This window comes from Trichosurus vulpecula, chromosome 9, assembly GCF_011100635.1.
Source record: "Trichosurus vulpecula isolate mTriVul1 chromosome 9, mTriVul1.pri, whole genome shotgun sequence".
In the NCBI taxonomy this organism is placed as follows: Eukaryota; Metazoa; Chordata; class Mammalia; order Diprotodontia; family Phalangeridae; genus Trichosurus; species Trichosurus vulpecula.
The window spans coordinates 13,592,132-13,613,754 of record NC_050581.1 but is presented as its reverse complement, the minus strand read 5'-3'; positions in this window follow the sequence as shown (position 1 = coordinate 13,613,754).

Below are 21,623 nucleotides of genomic sequence, written 5' to 3'. Positions count from 1 at the left end.
ATATCCCAGACACATCCCTCAGCCAGCCTGCCTCAGTTTCCTCACCTATAAAATGATAAAGCGCCTATTCCCCAGGGTTGTCATGAGGATGAAGTGAGATAATATTTGTAAAATGCTTTTGTCTGGTCCATAAGTGCTTTACAAATATTATTATCATATTATTCAGAATAAATAGCCGAGGGGAACAGCAGGGATTTCACAGCCCTTCCCCATCTTGGCCTCAGTTTCCTCGCCTATAAGTGACAGGATTGGATTAGGTGACTTCTAGGCGACTTCTGGCTCTGACACTGTGATCCTGCGGTGATCTGATCCCCATTGTGTCCTTTGGTTTGCTTTCTGACCTGCTGTAAAAGGCCCAGGTCCTCCCACTCTCCTGTCCTGGACCTTTGCCCCCTCCACGAACACGAAAGCCCTCGCACATACACACATTGGGTCTATGGTCACAAAGTGGGTTTTGCCCGTTAATCATCCATCACTGACCCGCAGGCGCTGGTTCTCTGGCTGACCTGTCCCAGAGCTGGCAACGGAGTCAAAAGACCTAGCTTTAAATTCTGCCCCGACACCAACTCCCCGTGTGACCTCGGGCCAGTCATTTAACCTAACCTGGTATCAAATCTCTCATCTGTAAAATGAGGGAGCTGGACTAGGCAGTCTCTGAGGTCACTTCTAGCTCTAGGTCCATGATTCCAATCTGCCAGGCATGAAGGCCTTCTCTCTCTACAAAGTGCATACGAAGGGGCTTTGGGTCCTTTTGGGTCCAGGGAAAGGGCCTGATTTCTGTCCAACGGAGAGGACTGAGTGAAAACATATAGTCCTCTCCCCGCGCCCCCCCCCCCCGCCGCCTCCCAGCTCTGAGTCGCTCCCCACCCCCAGCCCCCCACTCCCAACCCTCACACGGCTCCTTCTCAGACTCTGAGCTGCTGGCAAGGGGATGACTCAAGCTGTCTCCAAGGCCCCAGGCCTCCTGCATGGTCAGCTGGGCTGAGCCAACTCAGGCAGGCGGATGGGCAGGCTGGGCTCTCTGCCCAGGCAGGCCCTGCCTCCTCCCTCTACCTCCCGAGTGCCCACACCATGACCTTGGACAAGCTAGTACTCTCTCCAACGGAACCCCAGGAGCCCCAGCTCCCCTGTGGAACCATGGAGTATCCCCTGATCTCCGACCTCTCTGGTTGGGTTCTAGAGTTCCAGACTCCTTCTCTTGGGCTGGACAGGGCAGAGGACCAGGGAGAAACACTGACTCTCTGAAGGTTATGCAAGGTGATAGGAGGGGGGCTTGAACACACTGAACCTCTTCCTAAAGGGTTTTTTCCTGTGTTTTCTTGGTTCCATCTGTATCCCTTTACGCCCCCTTCTTCTTCTCCCTTGTACTCCCCACACACATACGACAATCAAATAACAGCTCGCATTTATATAATGCTTTGAACTTCCTTCACAGCGGCCAGGTAAGGTAAATTGTGCAGTATCACTACCTCATTTTACAGATGAGGGAAACCAAGGCCCAGCCTGAATTTGACCATAGTACAGTGTCTCCAGAGTTAGGAGAAACAGAGTTCAAATTCTTCCTCTGTCACTTACTAGCTCTGCAAGTCACTTAACTTCTCTAGGACTCAGTAAAATGGAGTTGGACTAAATGCTTTCTGATCTCCCTTCCAGCTCCTGTGATTTCAAAGTCAGCATACCTTCTGCTCCACCTCATTATCGAGTACATGGTGATAAAAAAGACTTGGCTTTGGGGTCACAGAACCCTGGTTTCAATCAGCGGGGATCAGGTCTCTTGTCAGCTCTAAGTCCCTGTTATTTTTAGGATCTGCCCAACCCAAGTCCTCTGCTCCCTCAGCCACAAAACAAAGCTAAAATAAGCTTTTATTGAGCACCTACTATATTCCAGGCATTGCGCTATGCACTTTAAAAATATTGCATCATTTGATCCTTACAACAACCCTAAGGAGTGAGAGCTATTGTCATGCCCACCTTACAGTAGAGTCAGCTGTGGTAAAGTGACTTACAGCATTTAGCACAGGATTTACTAAATGTTTATTGATTGAAGTGTCAGAGGCTAGATTTGAACTCAGCTCTTCTCAACTCTAGTCTCATCACTCTACCCACTTCACCATCTAGCAGCCTGTACTGAGGTTGCAACCACTGAAGTTTCCAGGGTCCCATGTGGCAGAAGAATATAAGTGAGTGAGAAGGCCTGAAGATACCTTCCCCATTGACCAACTTAAGTGCCTGAAATCCCACCATCAAAGCTTTGGATTTTTTTTTTGAAGCACACTTTTTAAAAAGCAAATCCCATAGAAAGAGTCACACACTAAGCCCCTTATCTGCCATTATCACTAAAATGAGCTTCCTGCAAGACCCTGGAGTGAGAAGGAATGCAACACAGGAAGGCAGGTTTTGATGGGAGAGAAGATGGAAAGAAAAGAGCCAGACCAGGCAGCTCAAACCTACCTACCTTTCCCCTTGCCCTCCTTTTGGGAATTAGAACTGAGATGAAACCCTGTTCAGGGAATGGAACAAGAGGCCTGAGCTGGGTATCATGAGTCCTGGGTTCTAGTCTGGCCTTGGCTACTGTGAACCCCAGGTGAAGAACCCTAGGACTAAATGATCTCTAAAGTCCCTGTAGGCTCTGACAGTCTATGGACTAAGGGCTCTTTTTAACTGTAAGAGCCCATAATTGAGGATTCTCGGGTGTGGAGAGAGCCCCAGACTTTGGGAATGCCCTCCCTGTCTGTGGGAATGTATGCAAATTGCACACAAATCTATGCAAATGAGCAGATAGGCCTCCAAGTTCTGGCGCCTTGGCTTGGCCCTGGGAGAAGCAAACTGGGAAGATGGAACCCAAGGTAAGAAGATAGGGCAGCTCTGGCCATCTCGAGCCTGGAGCTAACGCATCCTGAAAGCAGCCTGGGCCAATCAGAGCTGGGGAGATGTCAGTAAGAAGAAGCTGGCCCAGGCCTAGGGAGAGGAGGCCTTGGGCTCTGGGGAGGTCCAAGTCAAGTTGTAAAGGGACTTTCCTTAACCCTTTCCCACCAGCATGGTAGGGGGCCTAAAACATCCTCTCTCTATGCTCATTCTTCTCCCTTTTCATTTTTCTGGCTCCTCCTCTAAATTCACCTCTTCCAGGAAGCCTTCCCAGGTTAACTCCTTTAGTCTCTAGGCATTTCAGCATCCCCCACTGCCTGTAGTGAAATAAGACAAGCAACACAGTCCATCCTTCCCATCTCCTTGTGTTCACAGGGTGTCCAGCTGAAGTGTGTGTTTCTTTGTCACAGGAACACCCATTTATGTCCTCTGCTTCTCATTTTCTGTGTGTCTGACTGTTTCCATGGGTGTATTAACCTTTCACACTATTTCTTTGTGTGCGTGTGACTATAGTATTTTTCCAATAACATGAAAAATCAATTTTAACATTCATTTTTTAAAATTCTCTCTCTCCCTCCCCCCTCGTTGAGAAGGCAAGAAATTTGGTATAGGTTATCTACGTGCAGTCACAAGAAACATATTTCCATATTTGTCATGTTGTGAAAGAAAATATTGACCAAAAAACCCACATAAAAATTAAGCACAAAATAATATGCTTCTATCTTCATTCAGACTCCTTTTCATGCTATTTCTTGTATCTCCCTCTTCATCTTTCTGGGCCTACGGGACTCTTTTGCTCTTTTGTGTCTGGATATGTATTCATCTCTCCGTCTTTGTGTTTCTCTGTCTCTGGCTTTATATCTTATGTCTCTGTCTCTTTTTGTGTCTCTTTGTTTCTTTATGTCTGTCTTTTCTCTCCCTCTGTCTCTCTCCCTCTCTTCCTTTCTCTTTCCATCTCTGTCTCTATCTCTTTCTGTCTCTCTTTGTCTATGCATCTCTCTCCCTCAGGATCCCACAGGTGTCCATCCTAGAGGGCATGCTGAGGATTGCAGACTGGGGGTGTCAGTCTCTCCACAGGGCACCTTTCTCGGTCTTCCTCAGGCCCCATATGCTTGGGCCTCAAGCGTCCAGAGCTGCTCCAGAGGGCTCCTGAGCTGAGGAGGAAGGAGTCCCAGATGGATGCTATGCAGAGGGTCCTGAGGTTGGTGACCCTAGGGCACCCTGCACATAGTTTGTACTCAGTGATATCAGTGTTGTTTATGACAGGTTTGTGACTGATGACTCCTAATGGCCCTTCTCCCTTGCCACACTCACACACACACACACACACACACACACACATACATACCCTACTGCACAGAACCACTGCCATTGGCTCAATGGATGCCACGTTGGCAGCTCAGGAGACCCAGCCCACACTGCCATCTTCTCTGCACACCCCCCAGCAGCCTAGAGGCAGGAGCAAAAGAGAAGGCATGCTCACCAGTACTTATCACACACACACACACTCTCCCACAGATACGTTTACCTTCACACAGAGGCAGATACACTCACATATCTCTTTACACACACACATTCATTCATATGTTCACTCCTTCCTGCGTATGCTCACAGATGCATGTGTGAATCATAGATTCTAGAGCTGGGAGGGAGCTGGGAGGCCTCAGCTAGAACCCTTCATTTTCCAAAGCCATCGGGTCCGCTTTCCTCCAGTGTCCATACCGTGACTCCCAAACTGAGGCCCTGCGAGCTGTACCACAGCGCTTCCCAGGCACACAGACACGTGCTCCCCCGGGCCCCCCAGCTCCATCCCTGTGCATGCTCGCTCACAGGATGGGAGGAGGTAAGCAGGCTTTCACCTGTCGTTTGCTGAGTTAGAAAGGAGTGTCTTCAGCTGTAAGGGGGTAGGGAGGAGTCAAGGTAGAGCTGAAGTCGAATTCCTCAAGGCAAACCCCATCCTCCATCCTGCCTCCATTCATCCTTCTTGTCCTCTAGCCCAGAGCAGAGGCCAGGCTCTGCCTCAATAGGGCTGAAGACTTAGGGGGAAGAAGAAGGGAACAAGCACTTATTAAGTGCCTACTGTTTGCCAATCACTTTGCTGAGTGCTTTACAAAGTACTGTGTTATTTGATCCTCACCAACAACCATGGGAGGTAGGTGCAATTCTTATGTCCATTTGGCAAATAAGGAAACTGACAGTTCAGTGACTTGCCCAGGGTCACACAGCTAGTAGGGATCTGAGGCTAGATTTGAACTCGGGTCTATCCTGATTCTCTGCCCAGCCCTCTATTTCCTGTGCCACCTAGCTGCCTAAGGGGGTGGGAGAGGGAAAAGGAAGGAAAGGTAGTATCTGTGTGCCTTGGTGAGCCTGTGCTATATATCTGTGCCTGCATCACATGATAGAAAACACTGAGCGAGTGCCACCGAAGGGGGTGTGGGGTGGGGCATGGACTATACCTGCCTGGTGGAGGTAGATAATTTAGCCCCTGTGTGACTAAGGGTGTGTGTGTGTGCATGTGTGTGTATACCTATGGGAGCAGGGCTGGCGAGCAGAAACAGAAAGGACACAGGAAGACTGAGAAGCTAGGGAATGTATAACCCTCTCCTCATTCCCGTCCCCCTTCCTTCCACTCACCCTTCAGGGCTCTTTTCTGCTCCCTTCACAATAACCCTTTATATTTACATATACCCCTACTCCTCTACCAAGCCCCCAATGGGTTAGACAGGAGAAAGAATCCCAGCGTGGACTCTCTGACCACATCACAAGCTTCCCTCTCCCCTTAGGCTTTTCAACAACCACGTCTGACTCCCATTTCCCTGCTGTGGGCCCCCTCCCTAGCACACTCACTGAGACCGGCAGCATAAGCTTACACACATGACCTCTCCCCTGCCCAAACTCCCAGCCCAAATACTGTGTCTAGACAGTTGGGTACACACAGCACACCAAGAGCACACGCTTTGTGGGTACAACCCACTCTTACACTCACGCTGGCTGGTGCATACACGGTGTGCATGGCAAGCCACAGAGGCATACACATGTGCACCTGTAATCTCACCAGCTCTCTGGCAGAGGCTCCTGGGGAAGCCCCAGAGGGTGCTCAGTGGAGCACTTAGAGGAAGGGCCTGGCCATGGAGGGCCCTTCCTGCAGAAATCCTGCCTGGAGAAGCCCCAGCAAGAGCACAGATGGCCCCCTCAGACCCATTTCCTTTCCAGGCCTTAGCGTCTCCATCCCCAGAAAGGAGAAATTAAGATCCCTGTTCCTCCTGTGCAGGACTGACATGCGGGCAGAGGAGAGGCTGGGAGGGAGGGTGGGGAGAAGACACAGTTTGGACCTTAGAACAAACTGAGAGCATTCACTTCCCAAAAAGAACTTTCCGATTTTTATATCCATAAGAAGCTACAAACCTTCCTATACCAAAGAACAGACGAAAGCAGGGCGTGGGGACATCGAGCAGGGAGACTGTGCACGGTTAAGAGCTGGGATTGTTCAATCCTTTGTATCCTCGATGCCTGGTGCATAGGAGGAGCTTTATGAATGCATGTTTTCTCATGGATTGTGTCCTGGGCGTGACTTGGGCAGAGGTCATTCGGGGGTGGGAGGCGGTACTGACCACTCAGTGTCTCCCAGGGAGCACATTTGGGAGGGGGCACTTGTCCCAATAAGGACACCAAGCTGAGTCATAGAAGACCGGGTTTGAAGGAGCTGGGAGGGTGTTGAGAGTGGAGAAGAGAAGGCTCAAAAGAACCATCTTTTCCAATAAACCAAAGGGCTATCACACAGGGAAGGGATTAGATTAATTCTGTGGCACCAAATGGGAAGTCACAGGGAGTCAGACTTGGGCTCGATATGCCAAAAAGCTTCCTAAGAATCGGCTCTACAACAATGGAATGGATTACCTCCAATAGTAGTGAGCTCCCCATCACGGAAGGTGTTCAAGCAGAGGGTGGATCACCAGCTATCGAGACTGTTATAGAGGGGATTTCTGCTTGAGGACTCTGAGGTCCCTACCAGCTCTGAGACTCAATAAACAAGGGGAGGTCCCCCAGACTTCAAGAACTCAGCAATCTCTATCATTCTTATGACCCTCCCACATTATCCTTATCCCTTATTCTATCTTTCAATTATTCAGCAAGTCTTTATTCATGCTTGCCACGTACATGTGCCCAGTCCTTGGTCTAGTTATGTTGAGAGAGAAAGAGAGAGGAAGACAGAGAGAGAGAGGAAGACAGAGAGGGAGAGAAAGAGAGAGAGGGAGAGACAGAGAGAGAGAGAGAGAGGAAGACAGAGAGGGAGAGAAAGACAGAGAGGAAGACAGAGAGGGAGAGAGAGAGAGAGAGACAGAGAGAGACAGAGAGAGAGAGACAGAGACAGAGAGGGAGAGAGAGAGACAGAGAGGGAGAGAGACAGAGAGAGACAGACAGAGAGAGAGAGACAGAGACAGAGAGAGAGACAGAGAGAGAGAGACAGAGACAGAGAGAGAGACAGAGAGAGAGAGAGACAGAGAGAGAGAGAGACAGAGAGGGAGAGAGAGAGAGACAGAGAGGGAGAGAGACAGAGACAGAGACAGAGAGATAGAGAGAGACTGAGAGGGAGAGAGAGAGAGAGAGAGAGAGAGAGAGAGAGAGAGAGAGAAAGAGAGAGAGACAGAGAGACAGAGAGAGAGAGAGAGAGAGAGAGAGAGAGAGAGGGAGGGAGAGAGAGAGACACAGAGAGAGACAGAGAGAGAGAGGGAGGGAGAGAGAGAGAGAGAGAGGGAGGGAGAGAGAGAGGACGAGAGAGAGAGAGACAGACAGACAGAGAGGGAGGGCCCTGCCTGATAGAACTCACATACATGAAATCAAGACTAGACGTGGTCTATGCTAAAGCATGAATGAAAATTTTTTTACATGTAATTAGAAAATAATAAAATAAATAATGTATTTTTTAAAAAGGATGAATGAAGAACATAGAAGTCACTGCTATGGAGATTCGGAAAAGAAAGATCCTTATATAGGAAGATGGTGGGGTGGTGGGGCAACAGCTGAAGCTTGACATATAGGAAGGATTTTGACATACCAGGAAAGGCAGTCCAGGCAGGAGGAAGAGCATTAGCAAAAGTTCAGAGGTAGAAATGTGTAAGACATGGTTGGGGAGACCAGGAAGAGACTATTCTGACTGGAGAAGAAAAGTGCAGGTCATAGCAGGCTTTGAATGTCAGGCTGAGTTTAAATTTAATCTTGCAAGCAGTGGGGAGCCTTGAAAGGATTCTAAGCAGCAAATAGAGCTATCTTAGATTTGTAGTATATGAGAGCTGGAAATGATCATAAAGACCATCTAGTTGTTCCGTTATCTTACAGGGAAGAAATTTCATATGAGGAAATTGATGCGCCAGACTTATCCAAGGTCACACACCTAGTCAGTTATAGGGCTAGGAGCACTATTTCTCTCATGACACCATGTCCAATAATAATGTACCATGCTGCTTCCACCCTTCCCTTGAAGTCTCACTGTGATTGTCTGACTTCCTTGGCCCTTTGACCCAGGGGTGAGTTCCTGGTTCACATGTCAGTCACTGAGCAAGATGGAAGGAATTTATAAGTGACTGGAAGGGCTACAGGGAGCAGGACCTGAATTCTTCATGCTCCTTAGAGGCCAGGACCATAGTCAGTCCTAGCACAGAACAAATAGGCCTGAGGACAGGTGCTTTCGTGGAGTTCTGTAAAGAGCTGACTTTCCCTGGTTGTGGAGAACCAAGCAGCCCCAGGGTGAGGCGGAGGACAGAAGTACAGAGTTTGGGGAGATGGGCTTAAATAGAGCCAGGAGGTATTGATGTGAGAAATAGGAAAACTTCCTCAGACGTGGCTGGAATCCCCGGAAATGGTGCAATGAGCTTCGGTGCAGAAGTATAACCAGTGTCTCTTCTCGGTTTGATACAAGCAGAGGTTGGATCACCGGTTATCCAGAATGTAATAATGGGCATTTCTGCTCAGGCAAGGGTTGGATTTGAGGGTTCTGATGTCCCTACCAGCTCTGAGAATCTATAAACAATGGGAGGCGGCCTCTACTTGTACACAGGGAGAGGAATGAAAATCATACCAAAGCCAGCTGTGCCAATGGATAAGGAGGGGGGAGGGAGACAGGTGGGACAGAATTCCAGGGGACCGCTGAAAGGAACTTGCCCCCTCTAGCCCTGGGTGACCAGTCTAAGGGCTGAGCTCAGAGCCCCTTCACCCTAAGGGCTAGAACAATTATGGATTAGGAACCTGGTTCAGAGCTTTTCAAGTGTGTTTTTCCTTCAAGTCAGTACAGCTGGACATGGACTGGAAGTTAGACCCAACTCTCATCCAGTCTCTGCCCCTGACAATGTGTGGCCTCAGGCAAGTCACCAGTATTTTCTCTGAACCACGGTTTCTACAATGAAAGAGATGAACTCAACGATCTCTTCTAGTTCTGACATTCTGTGTTCTACGATCTAACATTCTGTTCTAACCTCCAACTTTCATAACCTCTAACATTCTGTTCTAAGGTCTTTTCCAGCTCCAGCATTCTATGGTCTATGTTCTAAGGTCGCTTCCAGCTCTGCCATTCTGTGTTCTAAGATCCTTTCCCCTTCTGACACATTCCATTCTATGTTCTAGGGTCCTTTCAGCTCCGACTTTTTATGACACTGATAAATCCCTCCCCCATGGGGACTGCCCCCATGCAAACGGACATACCTCACGACTGCGTTCAGTGCTTCGGTTCTGCTTTCCATGTGCCCTCGCCTAGGCCATAAGTTCCCGGGAGGTGGACACGAGGACTAGCTAGGTCTCTGGGCACGATGCAGTGCCCACGTGCAGTTGGAGGCCAGGGCTGGAAATGGGATTGAGGCTGAGGATGAACATTGAGGGAGGGAAGGAGGGGTCGGGGGCCCAGGAAGGCACTGAGTTTCCAGCTCTGCATCTTGCCAGGTTCTTGGTTAACCCTCGGAGCCCCAGTTCCCCGGCTGCTGCAGTCTGGGAAAGAGGCATCAAGCGGATTTCTTGCTCCAGCACCACATGAAAGGGGCAGCCAGGAGCCAGAGACACGCAAGGAGCCGGAGAAACTGTGGCGGGAGAAGTTTGAGCGCGGGGCAGGTGAGAGTCCGGAGGGGTTTGGCGGGAGGGGGGCCGGCCGGGGTGGGCATTCTCTCCCGGTTCTGAAGTTGGTGCGCTGCCCTCCCCCCCGTGTTGCCACCCGGCCCCTGGCTGGGAGTGGAGAAGCATGTGATGGCGTCTTCCATATAGGGGCAGGCACGGCACCAGACCGCCCTGCAGAGGCCCTAAGGCCACACTCCCAGACAATATATACCTAGTGCTCAGCCCGAACTGCTCCGCACTCGCTCGCTGGCGAGAGGCACAGGAGCCTGGCAGAGCGCTCGCAGCCGGAGCCCAAGACCGAGCCGGAGCCCGAGCCGCCCGCCCAGCCGAGCCACTTACGGACTGCCCTGGGGAAGGAGGGAGGGGCTCTGAGCCGGGAGGGCAGGCCCAGGGGAGACTCAGGTAAGGCAAGGCGGGCACCGGGCGTGGGAGGACCGGCCAGCTTCCAGGACCAGCCAGTTGGCAAGCTGGGGGGGAGTGGGGCTTGGGAGCTGGAGGCTGGCATGGGATTGTGTGTGCATGAAAGTCCCCAAAGTGAGGGCAGTGGGGTCGCCTCCCCATTCATCGCTCCTCGACACTGTAGCTCAGTGGCCGAGGCAGGGAGAGGCAGGGGCTGAAGGTCCCTTGGCAAGGTTTCTCACCATAAGAGCTGGGCAGCCGATGGGCAGATGCAGAGAACAGCACCACCAGAAGTACCAGGCAGCCCGCCCTCTGGGGCAAGACCAGGGACTAAGGAAGTTTGGAAGTCCTTCTGGCTCTGTGTGAGAAGTGAAGGAGTCTGGCCAGGCAGGGGAAAGGGAGGTGTGCGTTTGTGTCCATGTCTCTGCATGTGGATACAGTCATGCACAAATATGTTGAGGGGTCTCTGTTAACTGTCCTCATTGAATATGGGGTGAGGGGAGCTGGGAGAGTGGAACAGAAATAAACAGTAAGCCCCTGACCTCTGCCCCCGCAAAGTGCCTAGGCTTCCCAAAGCCAGGGAACCCCCCAACCCCACCCAGCTTTTGGAAAGTTAGCTAATTGCTCCCTGCCCCTCTGGATCCATAAAGATGTGTGGGCTTTCAGGGATCAGACTGACCTCTAACTCTCCCTCCTTGGAGCACTAGAGGATAGAGAGGACAGAAATGGCAAAAAGCTCCTCCTCATGCTTCAGTCAATGGCCAGGGCTTCTTGGCCTGCTGTTCCCCAGGGCACCCACTGGGGCAGTGACTTCTGTCAAGTCTTCCTAGGTGGTATGCTTAGAGATCCCCATCAGAGTAGGGCTGGAATGGGTCATTTCCCAGATTTGCTCCTTTATCGAGGGCCTTTTTTTAATCTTTCAGCTCTCAATTAGAAGTAATTGCAGCCCCCAAAACTGGGAATTTGGAATAGATGTAGAAGTCAAGGTTTAAGAGCTATCTGCCCACCTGTCTGCCTGCCTGCCTGTCTGTCTTATAGTCAGTCCTGAGTCATCTGAACAAAGGCATTGTGGTTACACTGGACCTTGTTAGCAGGCTGCAATGAAATAATACTAATAAACACTTATTTAGCACCGTAAGGTTCTCCGGGTGCTTTATATAGATTATCCCATTTGAGAGAGTCCTAGATTGAGAATCATGAGACCTAAGTCCTAGGTCCAGCTCTGCCTCTAATTCACTCTAGATCTCAGTTTTTGCCCCTGTAAAATGGGGGTGGGGAAGGCAAGAGCAGTGTTCGCTAGAGAATCTCTAAGGTTCCTTCTAGCTCTGTCATTCAATGTTGTCAGGGTGACAGGTGGAGGAAGGGAGACTTCCTTCCTCAGCCAGCACAGGGCTTAGTTGAATCTATGACACTGACAAATGCAGTGGCAGAGGAGTGTCAGGATCGGTGGGGACAGAGGTGATCTCGCCTAATGGAAATAAGCAATGGGAGTTTCCTTGTGCGGATTGAATGCTAGTCTCATTGGCATCAGATTGCTTGGTGCTAAGCTATAGAGGGGTTACTCCTCCCACCACCATCCCAAGTCTCCCCACTCTATGTGGGGCATCACCACCACCTGGACCATCACCTGAAAATGGTATCTGGGCTGCCATCAAGATGGAGTCCTTGCCTGATGCCTGCGGAGCCAGCTCTCTGTGGGGCCCTTCCTTCGCACCATTCCTGGGAACAGCTAGGTTATCCCAAGGCCAGGGTTAGAATTTCCTGGATTCACAGCTCATTTACATGAGGGAAGGGGTCCTTTCTTTGGCATGAGCTTACACCCTCAATCTCACCCTGATCCCAGCTCCCTTCTGCCCAACTAAGTCCTTTATGTCCTTCTCCCCACTACTTGCCACAAGTGAGGGGCTCCTGAGAGATTTCTCCATTAATATGAACTGGATATAATTGCCCTGAGCTGGGAATCAAGAGCTCTGGGCTCCAGACCTCAGCTTTGCTCCTAACTTGCTTCCTTCTTTGGGATTCAGTTTCCTTCTCACTAAAATGAGGGAGATGAACTGAGTAATCTCAAAGTCACTGCACTCTAATGGTGTCTGTGGCCCCTGTCACATATTTCTCCATCTTTAGGTTGGGCACAAAAAGCCAAAGACAGTCGAGGAGAGTGGAGGATGTTGGTATTATAGGACTATTCATCTGTTTAGATATTCCCAGTTCACACCTGCAAGCTCCAAACAAACACCTAAAAGGCAGAATGGTATAATAGCTAAAGCTTAGAATCACAAAGAGCTGGGTTCAAATCCTGCCTCAGACATGTGCTAGTTGTATGACCCTGGGTGAGTCACTCAATCTCTCTGTGTCTCATTTTCCTTACCTTTAAAATGAAGAGGATGGATTCAAGATCCCTTCTAGCTCTAAATCAGTGGTCCTATGACTACGTCCTTGAAACTGTCAGTCTTGGGGGGAAATCAGCCAGGCTGCAGTGACCCAGAAAAGACCTATTCTCTTTGGTCCCATCTCCCAGGTGCTCAAGTTTAGCTCCTCTCACCCCAAGTTAGAATATGAGGGTCTTGGAGCATGTGCTTCCCAATCTAGCTCTCACCCAAGTACTCCCTTCCTCCCTCTCCCCTCCCAGCCTCCTGAACCTAAATTCCACCGTCCTGGAAAAAACAGTTGCCAATCACTGACTCAGCGACACCCCACCCCCATTCCTGGTTACCCTTCACTGTGAATCTCCATACTCAAGCAGTGTATGGAAGAAGAGAGGAGAGGAGAGGAGAATGGACTGGCATGGAGAACAGGAGAAGGCTGGGGAGGGAGAAATACTAGATGCAGGTGCTAAGGTTGCCTTCACAGAATCATTCTTTGGGCCCTCAGATTCTCCCCCTTTCATCTCTCCAAACTTACCCTGAAACCCTGCAATATTCATGGGGTTTATTATGAAATTCTCAGTTACACCTCCTTCTGACTAGTCCCGGTTAGATCTTTATCTCTTCCCCTCCTTTCCTACCCAAAGCAACATGTGAAGAAAGGGTCTGGCATGTTGTGCCTATGCCTATACATCTAAAGAGTTTGCACGTGTGTGCACTCTGCCACATACACCATAAGGCCAAGATGGGGTCCTAGGAAGCATTCAGTCCAGCCCCTTCATTTTACAGAAGCGATATCTGAGGCCCACAGAGGTGAGTGAACCTACTGAAAGTCACATAGTAAATTCAATTTAACACACATTTTATTAAAGTGCTTTCTATGTACAAGGCGTTGGAACCAGGCCTGGAACCCAGGACTCTTGACTCCTAGCTCAGGGTTTTGTTGCATGACACTGTTCACATCCACTATGTGGCCCGTTCAGGCATGAGGGGATGAGTGTAAATGTATAGTGACGTCAGAGCGCTTCTCCATGAAGCATGTGTCGGGATAGCAGTGGACATGTGTTTTGATTTCTGGGTACATGTCAGTATTTGTATTAAGGTGTACACACCAATATCTTTTTAACCTACAATGGAGATGTGTATGCCTGTATACCTATTTCCTTGAGTACACACACACACACACACTCTCACACATATACATGGGAATGCGGGCAGTAGTGGATGCCAGACTAGCAATAGAGTGCCAACCAAGCTGATCCAGACTCTGTCCTGAGGACTTCCTGGAGAAACGGAGACCCCCCCCCCCAGCCCAAGCAAAGGTTTGAGTCATTGATAGAAGTACGGGGGCCAGTAGGTTCCTTCTTACAGACCCCACTGGCCCTGGGTATCATGAAATTCTTGCTAACTCTCTCCCCCATTTCACTATGCTGTCCACCTCAAATACTTTTTCTTTCCTCAGGGGCAACTAAAGAAAGATGTCATACTCACTCAGCTAGAAACCCAACTCCACTTTATGTGGGGAATGACCCTCCCTCCCTCTTAGGTAACTCTCTGCACAGATCGCCATCCATGCTCACCTCTAGACAGACCACAGCCTTTGCGGTCCCAGGCTAGAGGCCAGGATCCGCCCCCAGGTAGGTTCCCTGTCTTCCTTCCCTCTCCCAAGAATAGGGCATAGACCCCTCCCCTATTCAAGCTTGGGGTTGGGGGTGGGGGGAGGATCAGGATGGGGAGGGAGAGGCGGCTGAGGGGGCAGGAGGCATCAGGGCAGGCACAGCTGTGCCGCTGTGAGTTCCACTTGATAGATGGTCTCTGTGCAGCCGCAGCCGTCGCCCCGACCCACATGAACATTTTTCATCCTCATCCCTCCTCGGGGGAGCCTGTCTGTTCAGAGAGAAGCTCACAGAGCCCAAACATAGACTCCCAGGACAAGCTGAGAATTGCAGACTAGGTCCCGAGATTTGTCCAGGGAGTGGCTGGATGCCCGAGCAACAGTAAGAGCCCTGACTCCCAGCCCCTCTCATTGAGCCCCTACAGCCTTCATTGGGCCCCTCTCACTGAGTCCTCACTCATCTTTCACTGAGCCCCCAATCCCTCCCTGAGTCCCTGATCCCCTTCCATCCCCCTCACTGAACCATTGTCCCTTCACTAAGCCCCAATCTCTTCAAAGAGGCTTCGCTAAATCTCCAACCCCTGAGACCCATATCTTCTCATTGAGTCCCTGTTCTTTTCCCGAATCTCCATATCTCCTTATTAAATCCTGTTTCTTTCTCTGAGCCCCCATTCCCTTTTGAACCCCCATTGCCTTCTTTGAGCCCTCCTCCATTTACTGAACTTCCATTCCCTTCACCATTTTCCATCCCCTTATTGATTGTTCATCTCTCTGATCTACACCCCCATCCATTCCCTTCCTTCAGTTCCTATGCCTTTACTGATCCTGGCTCTCCCTCAGAGCTCCATATCCTCCCAGCTCCTATCTGAAGGAACACCCCCCAACTCCCTCACTCAACCCACCTCCCTTTGACTAGGACACTTTTGACTTAAATTTTAAGTGGATCAAATCCTATACATAACTGGAATCAAGTGTGTGTGTGTGTGTGTGTGTGTGTGTATACACACACAGATATATACATATACACACACACATATATATACACACATACATATACATACATACCATATATACACATTATATATGCATTATATATACACATTCCATACACACATACATACATACACACATTATATATATAAACACATCATATAGAAACATTATTTATATATACATTATATATACATTACATATACATCATATATACACATTATATATATACATTCTATATACACATTACATACACACACACACACATATTTATATATCTCCCCACCAACATCACCACTCAGCCCACCAATGACCATACTAGGAGTGCCCTCAGTTGGGCTCTGACCCAGAGTTCTATGGGGCCAAGAAGGTACATAGGCAGAGTTCCTCAGGGAGAAACTTTCCCAGTTACTGAAGCCTCTGTCCTACTTGGCTGTCCCTTTAACAAGCACCCAATCAGTCTGAAGGATCTAAATGAGAGCAGAGGTAATTGTCCTGGGTAGCTCCTGGTAGCTGTGGGTTTGAAGTGTCCAGGGACCGGCTGGGGACTGACAGGGCCGCCCAGGTCTCGCTGGCTCCTTGGGCTGGAGTCTTGCCCTTGGTTCTCCCTTCCCCCCCCCCAAAAAAAAACCTTCCCATAGGGCTTCAAGCCTGGGAAAGGTCTCGGGCTTTCTCTTCTTCCAGTTTCCAAATTGGTGTGGGGTCTAAGAGTGTCATGTACTAAGCCCCCACCCAAAACACACACACACACAGACACACACACATACACACACGACCAGGATAAGTCTGAAAAGAAAGGGGAATGTGTGTGTGGTGTGTGCGACTTTACGTGCTATATCCATGCCCCATTCATGTGTATGACAACTCTCCAGCTATGTCCATGCCCCAGTAAGAATTGTTTTGCATTATCCATTGTTTTGGACTATTTGGGCTTCTGTTCTGTTTTTGGTGGGGAAGCTATTGTGCTTGTGACTGTTATGCCTACGTTGTATGAGGTTCTGTGTGATGCCAATCCTAGAGGAATCCACCAGCACATAACCCACAACACACAGTCACATGTGCACACGTAGCTGTCCATATACAACAGACACCCACAACCAATGCATACATACAGGCAGAAGCACTCAGAGCAGCTCGCACAGCCAGGCTGAGGTGGGGACAGAAGGAAACAGGGGACAGATCCCAGTACTTGGAAGACAAAGCGGCTCAGATTCCTGGACTCTTCCTTCTCCTCCCCTTCCCACCTCCCCCCATCATGTCAGCTCCCCCTAGCTCTGGGCTGACCCAACTCAGGGACACAGGAGCCCCGCCCCCCCATCCCTGATCCCAGATGGAGTCCTGCTGCACAGGTGGCTGCTCCCACGGTGGCAGATTGGGGGCGAGGCCAGCCGCAGGGAGGCTAGGGGAGGAGAAGGGAGGAGCAGGGACCTTGGACTCAGCTCAGCCCCAAGATTCCATGCCCCACCCCCAACCAGCACCCAGCTGGACCAGGCCCAGGGACCAACCACGCTGACCTGGACAGCACTATCCCCAGAACTCAACTAAGTGATAGAGCATGGGCACCCCAATCTGCAGGCATTTCTTTCAAACTGCAGCCCTCACCCACAATCTCTCCTTCCTCCTTTTTTCTCCTCAACCCCTTCTCCCATTCCCAGATCTTCTCCACAATTCCACTTTCTCCCCTGACTCCCTCTTCCTCTTCTCTCAGTCCCTGGTTGCCTTTTTTTGTTTCCTGAGCCTCCTCTCCCATCCCTAACCTATTTTTCCCATTCTCTGACCCTCTCTTCCTCTTTGACCCCCCTATCCTATTCTCAGATCTCTCTTGTTCCTTGTTGCCAGATCCCTTGTCTTATTCCCAATCCCCTTTTCCATTCCTCACTCCCCCTCCCATTCTTTGACCAATGTCCCTCCTGCTCCATTCCTAATACTATCTCCCAGGACCTTCCCCCAGTGCTTGGTTCTGTCTCCCACTCCTTGGCCCCTCTTCTGTTCCCTTCTCCTCCACCCCTCCTCTTACCTCCTGCCTCAGCCTCCTTTGCTCCCCCCTCTCTGCTTCTCCTGAGTGATCTCTGCTTCTTCCACCTCTCCCCAGCTCCACTGAATGATTCATCCAGCACCTGAGGACTGAAGGGCAAGAAAACCACATAGAAGATATATACATATATCCACACAGGAATAGGCACACATGTAGACGTGAGCAAAAAAGAGCTACAGCAACACGCATTCAAGGCACTGAGATATAGCATACATAGCAAGAACACGGAAAGAGGTCAGGAACTTTGAAGCCCGAGCCCCTGATTTAAAAGATGGTCATAGATTTAAAACTGAAAGAGAAAGTAGAAGACATATATTTCAGTCCCTTCATTTTATAAATGGGGGAACTGAGACTTTCCCCATTTTAAAAGATAACAGAGGGGTGGAGGAGAAGACTATCAGCTCTCTCCAACAGAAGCTAATAATTCTTTTTATAGACAAGAAGGTCTGTTCTCCATGGTCTAAGTTGGGAATGGGGTGGCTGGGGTTTGCTTGCTCCCAAAAAGGTAGGATGTCTTGTCAACACCCCTTTCCTTCTCTGGTCCTCTGGCTTGTGCCCTAAGGCTAAGCCAGGGAGCTGAGGGTCCAGGGTCTCCTCCTATCAGCTACTGCCTTCTCCTGGGAAAGGGCCCAGATGAGGAGTTAATGGCTTTCTTCTTAAGGACTCAAAGCACTTTCTCAGTTTAGTCTCCTGGGTGTTTTTAATCTGTATTTTACAAATGGGGAAACTGAGGTCCAGAACAGGGATTGTAACTTGGGTCTCCCAACCCGTAGACCCAGGCTCTTTCCCCCAGATCCAGAAGCTACCTGCCCTAGCTCAATTCCACACGCACAGGATCTTTGAGTCCCTCTGTTCAATGAGTCTCACTAGGAAAATCGCTATACTTGCTCTGAAGTATTGTGGGGCAGAGGCAAGAAGGAAAGGTTTCTAGGGCTCCCTACCCCAAATCCAGACAAGAGCAGTTTCTTCCACCAGGGACAGATGTTTACTCCAGTGCAGGCCAGTCTTTCTAGCTTCTTGGTGGAAGCCCCAGACTGGGGTGGCTGAGGCAGGTAAGGACATTTTCCTATTGGGCCCCCTTCCTCCCCTCAGGCCACTGGCTCAGTGGGGAGAGTTTTAAGGGGGAGAGGGAGTAGCTCCATTTGGAGCTGGGATAAGGTGAGAAGTATTAATTAGTCAAGCCAGGAAGGGTTGCAATACTGCAGAGAACCCAATTTTCACACCCCTCCAGCCACCAACAACATCCCCTTGGAGAGGCATGAGGTAGAAAACCCCATAAGAACATCTCCCATCCCACCTCAGCTCCCAGAGGCACACAGACACCTGCACATTCATGCATGCACAGGCTTCATGCCCCAGCCCCCTTCCTAAGGAGTAGAAGGAGGGAAGATGACAGGTGTCTAAAGGCTGCCCTACTCCACACTTAGAGGCATGAACACAATTAGGCAGTGCACACACTTGTATGGCCCTACTTGTGCACAAGCACAAACCCCACCCCTTCAACCATCCCCTTAACCAGGAGAACTACAGGGTAAGATGACAGGTGTAGAAGGCTGCCCTCCTCCACACTTAGAGGCATGAATACTCATGTTTGCAAAGCGCACACGCGCACACACACACACACACACACACACCCCAAACCAGCCTCTCACTAACACACACACGCACGCACGCACGCACACACACACACCCCAAACCAGCCTCTCACTAACACACACACACACACACACACACACACACACACACACACCCAAACCAGCCTCTCACTAAGCACATTCTGCTCCGCCCCAGCTGGTTTTGCTCGGAGCCTGCTCCGTCTGTGCCCGTTCTGGGACTGAACCGCTTTTGGCAAGCGGAGCTTCTGTCTCCCCGGTCTTACCACCCCCCCCCTTCCTTCCCCCTCCCCAAACTCAGCCCTTCGAGGGACGCTGCAAATCAGAAAGCCGCCCCCGGGGCAAATCGGTACAAATGAGAGAGCGCCAGCCAGCCAGCGAGAGAGTGAGCGAGCCAAGAGCAGAGCGGGCGGGCGCGGGGAAGGGGGGCGCGGGGCGGCAGCTCCGGCCTCTGTTCTCGAGTTTGATGTGTCCCTGCTCAGCGGCCGGCCTGCCCGCCAAGCGGGGGCCGCGGGGAGGGCGGGGGAGCGCTGCCCTGGGCGCCAGGCTGCCGAGGACTCCCGGGAGGCCCCCAGGGCACCGGGCAGGCGCTGAGGTCGGGGGGGGCCCCCACGGCTCCCCTCGCCACGCCCCCCCCATCTCCAGGGTCCCCGCGCAGGAGGTGGGCTGGAGCAGGCGGTTCCGCGGAACGTGAGTCCTGAAATTTTTATTGTTTCTAGAGGCGCGAAGTTAAAAGGAGCCAGACGAGGGGAGGAAGCTTTGATTTTTCTCTCTCTGGGTCCTGGCCCAGGTGGAGTAAAGAAGTGGGGGAAAGTTAGGTGGAGGAGGAAACCGCTCCGCTAGCTGGCTGTCCAGGCTTGGGAGGCGACGAGGAGAGCGCTCCCCCGGCTCGGCCCACCCCCTTTTCTAAGATGCTCTCTCCCTGGGGAGAGAAGGGGGAGAAGGCGGGGATTCGGGGGGAGAGGGACTGGCCCTGGGCCCTTACTTCTCTTCTCTCATTCCCCCGCTTGGCAAATGAAGTCCCGGGACTAGCGGGCACCTGGCACATGCTCGGGGCAGTGGGAGCTCCGCGGGAGGTCCCCTGAGTGCCCAGCGAGGTTGGGCATTGCTTCCGTTGCCCCAGTCCCCTGTGCACACCAGGCGGGCAGCTTTCTGCGGGAAGCCTGTGGCAGGATGGCAGCACTTGGGGATGGGAGGGGGTCAGATGGGGTCTTTCTGCTCGGTTTTATGCCCTGGCATTGTGTCCAATTGTTTTAGTTGGCTATTTGCTCATTCAGTTCTGTATCCCCAGCCAAGAAAAAAAGAGAGAGATTAGCAGGGAGTGGGGGAAGATGAGCCTTGCTAGGTGAATTGGGTTGATCTGATGATAAAAGGGCACATCACCCTGTTGGATGCTGGGCTTCCCCAGTTCGTCCCATACCAGCTAGTCTTGAGGTCTTTGGGTGGGAGACTGTCTGGGAAAAGGGCAGCTCTTGACTTGGGTAGCTCGTAATTAGGCCTGGGAGTAAAACCTAGTTAGCAAGAGTGCCCTCCTTTTTATCACCAAAGAGACTTGGTAGGAATAGTATGAAGCAGCTGAGAATTTTTCCCCTGCCCACTTCTCTCTAGTGCCTAGCATGCTCTTAACACCTTAAAAAAAACCCCAAAACCTAGATCCATGATAGTATAGGGAACTATCTGTGAGGAACTTCCCTCTACCAAAGCTGTATTACAATTTCTATAGTCTTAGAGTTGCCTATAGTTAACTGACTTGCCCAGGGTCACACAGTGTGTCTCAAAGACAGGATTTGAACCTACATGTTCCCAGCTTACTATCTACTATGCTGTGCTGCCTTTAGGTGCTTAATACATGTTTATCGAACTTCGAAGAGAGTGGAAGGAACACTGACCTTGGAGTCACTGAAGTTCAGAGCAGGGTCTCTCCAATACCTAGAGCTAAGTTCTCTCCATGGCTCCAGAAGCAACCAGAATGATGGTATTCCACATCCAAGAGCCCCCCTGCCCCTGCTCAATCATTCTGTCTCATTCTGTCCTAAAGTTTGAATCCTGATTCTGCCACTTACCTCTCTGACCTTGGACAAGTCCCTTTAACTTCTCTTGCCCTTAAGTCCCTCAGATGAAATGAAGGGGCTGGACTGGGTGACCTTATCGATAAGGCCCCTCTAAGATCCTATGGACTGAACTACCAAGCAAGGACCAGGGTCTGTGCTGGTGAGGGAGCAAGAGTGAAGAGGACACTCAAAATCTCCCCCTAGGTCTGCAACGTTTTGGGCTCCACCCTACCCAAAAGCAAAGATTGAATGAGGTTGTTCCCAGACCTCTGAGGAGTAGAAAGAGTACCTGTTCAGAAATCTGAAGACCCAGGCTAGAATGTCACCTCTCCTTTTTACTCCCTTTAACCTTAGGAAATCGCTTCTCTCTGGGTCTCAGTTTCTGCATCTGTAGGTTTCTAAAGCCTTTAGTGGCTCTGTGTCTATGGGTTACGATCTCCCTTCCAGATTCCCCCACCACAACTCCTTGAGGCCTGAAGGCAGTAAATGTTTAACAACCAGCTCTTGGGGGTGGGGACCATGGGGACTACTACTTTTTAGTTTAATCTGCCACATTAACATTTCCTCTATCACTTTCTTAAGTTCAGACAATCA